The following is a 3,720-nucleotide window of genomic DNA, read 5'->3' as shown; positions in this document are numbered from 1 at the left end:
GCTTAATAATTATTAAGCCCATAAATGTATTTTAAGGTTATCTAACAATGCCTTTGTTGCAGATGACTATCAAGTAAATTAGCTAATCATGTTCTGTCAGTTTAGTAGAAATATATTGTATTTAAAAATATTTAGCGTAACATCTATATATATTTATTGCTGAATCTCTGTTAAGGTCTATTTGTTATCCTTTCACAGTATTAAATGATTTTCTTCACTAATATATTTTTTACTACTATCATCTAAATCAGTGGGCCATAGAAGAAACCTTTAATGTATTATTCTGTTCAGTTCAGTCCCTTTGCCTCATAATCAGACTGTAGCTATTCTGTTCCAAGTAGGAGAGTGCTTTATGCTTCTTCTAAAGTTTTCCTTACAAATGAATTTCAGGCCTCTGAGAGTCTTTCAAACCTCGCATTCAGGAAAAAATTTCATGATCTGTATTTTCATACTTTATGAAGTTATATCTTTTTTCTATTCAATATTGTCTAAATGTGTTTTAGTCAGCTTTTTCACTGTTGTGACTAAAAGGGTCTGACCAGCACATTATAGGGGAGGAACAGTTTATTTGAGGACTCACAGTTTCACAGGTCTTAGACCACAGAAGGCTGGCTCCGTTCCTCAGGGCTCCAGGTGAGACTGAACATTATGGGAGAAGAGTGTAGCAGAGGGAAACAGCTCACATTGTGATTAGGAAACAGAGTGAGAGTTTCTATTCTTCAGATACAAAATATATACCCCAAAGCCATCCCTCAATTCTAATCTCCTCCAGCCACACCCTATCACTTCAGTAAATAACTACTCAGTTAATCCCTATATCTGGGGATTAGATCACTGATTGTGTTAAGACTCTTATACAACCCAATCATTTCTCCTTTGAACCTTCTTTTGTTGTCTCACACCACGTGAGCTTTCGGGGACACCTCACATCCAAACCATAACAAGATGTTAATGATTATATTTTATTTTTTACCCAAAACTTTCCCAATATAAGCATGTGTGTTAGGGTCTGAAGATCTCAGAGACAAGTTCATCCAAAAACATTTTAACAGCATATTTTGGTATCTGCATTACTTTGCACATTTTCATGTTCCTATAGTATAATAAATAGTTGTGAAGTGAACAAATGGATCCTGTCTATTCCATCTTTAATTCTTAATAGTAGTATTCTAGAAAGATCTGTTCTGTGGAAATTTAGATTCTTTTTTCTTACTGGAAGTGTTAATTGAACTTGGCTTCATCTATTATGAGATTCAGGGCATGGACCTCAATGTATATGTGTGTGTGTGTGCGTGTGTGTGTGTGTGTGTGTGTGTGTGTGTGTGTATAAACATCTATATTTTGTTAAACCTTTACATGGAGATTAGTTAATATTTTCTGTAATTCATTTCCTGTAATTAGCACTATTATTATTTTAAACAAACTGGATTTTTAAAAACTCACAAAGTGGTGAGAATATTGATGTTTAATGAGAAGTGCATACATTTTTCAAAAGTGTGAAATAGAAATTGATCATACATTTGTATCCATTTTATTTCTGTGGAACATGGAGAAATAATCTTTAATTCCAGGGAATAAAAATTAAGCCACAGTTGAAAGGTGAAGATGAAGGGACTTGGTTCAAAAAGAAGCAGGATAGAAGTAGAGAAATGATAGTCAAGGTGAGGAGGGTGAGGGACCATGATTTGTAAAAAGGAAGGCCAGATAAAATGATCTCTATAAAGTTTCTCTGAAGACCCTGGAAGCATCACTTTGCATGTGACACATGACAAACTCAAGAAAGCTGAAGAGGAAGAGAGTTTCAACCTGAAGGTATAAAACTTTATTATTTGTAATGGTATGCAATTAATTCATAAAATTAAGGCACTAATAACTCCAGATACTTGATAGTAGCTGATCTAATTCCTAGATCAGGCACAATTGTTGATCACAAAATACATACAGGTAGTTTTTCTTATGTCTGGGGGTATTACAACCAAGCATGCTATTTTAGTGGATGTTTGGAGGATGCAAGAGGACTTTAGGTACAAAGTACATGATAACACCAAAAGAATGAAAAAGATACAGGCTGGAAGGAATGGAGAATTAATATGGTTTAGGGGACCCAAACAGTTTTATAAGAAAATACAAATGTCAAAAATTAGAATTAACCTTTACTGGTATTAAGACGTACTATATTATTTTATCAATTGATCCAATTATAACACTAAAAATAGCTTGTAAGCTTATAAATCTCACATGACAATGTTTTTAGATCTGGGCATTTATCTCTGTAATATTAGTTAATATAGTATTAGGTAGGTATGTATGATTGCAATGATGAATAAGGTGAAAATAGAAAAGTAAAAAATCATGCTGGAAAGAATTCATAGGACTTAACCAAAGTTTGGGGGATATGAGAGAAGGCACAAAACCATGAGACAGGAAAAATTAGGGGAAAAAAGATGGTTATTTCATACATAGTTGAGTATAGTTGACTAGATTTCCAACTTTGTGCACTCATATTCAAGTGAGTTATTGTATCCACGTTCATTCCTTGCAGGTATTAATGGGGCTTGCTTACAGTGAGTGTTGATTGAGGGATAGTTGCATTCCTTGAGTTACTACAGAAATAGTTTGACTTCCTTGTAATTCCTTTCACTCTTGATTTTAAGGCAGCAAGTCTGGTGGATAATAGCATAGGTTTGAAGTCAGTCTTGAGTTGGGTCCTGGTCTGATAACTTTCTTGTTATATGAACTGAAGCTTAATATTATAAGTGTCAGTTTTTTCACAAATGGGCTTAATAATAGCTGTCTCCCAGAACTGCAAATAAAGGAAGATCATATATATGAAGTGCTGTGCCTGAAACTAAGTTTTTGAAAATAATCAGTCGTAAGTGATGTGAGTAGACATGAAGAGTTAATGATGATAAATGTCAACTGAAATTAAATGGCTAGTCTGTATAAGGGCAAATGTATGCAAAAAAATTCCAAAAAGTGTCCCATACCACTGGAATATAGTATGAAAATGTGCTTATAGTATGAAGTTTTGCTTCCCAAGCTTTTAAGATATGTCTGTGTCTAACATAGAAATCAGTTTATTACCCAAAGCATACATGCACTGAAATATCATATGCTACCCCATAAATACATAGTTTTTACATGTCAATTATGTGTCATTTGATGTAAATTTATAAATCACTTTTAAAATTTACATCATTTGGAATAGTTGATTTGACTAAGGATTCCATGCTATTAATCAAAACCTATGTTACTGCAGGGTGATAAACAGTAAGATTTAAACTTCAAAATATTATAATTTTTCTTTCATCAGGTATGATTACTGAATGTCAAATACCCATAGTAAAGAAGATATTGTCTAATGAACACAACTTTTAAAAAATCAAATATAAAATGATCAAAACTCCTTCACATTTTAATGATGCCACATGATAGAGTTCTTCATTCAAATTTTGCTTACTTAACAAAGATATATTTCTGTCTTCCTTTACATGAATAATAAGGAAATTAGCCTTGAATGGGACAGATAGAAATATGTTCCAATGAAAAGCTAAATGTTATGTAAGCTGAGTATCCCTAATACAAAAATACAAAATCTGAAATGCTCCTAAAAAATCTGAAACTTTCTAAGTACCAACTACAAATTTTGGAGCATTTAAACTTTTCACTTTGGGGATTTTCAATCTGTGTAGTCTATACAAATATTCCAAAAGCTGAAAA

Source organism: Sciurus vulgaris (assembly GCF_902686455.1).
Source record: "Sciurus vulgaris genome assembly, chromosome: 11".
Lineage (NCBI taxonomy): Eukaryota > Metazoa > Chordata > Mammalia > Rodentia > Sciuridae > Sciurus > Sciurus vulgaris.
This window is presented reverse-complemented; position numbering follows the sequence as displayed.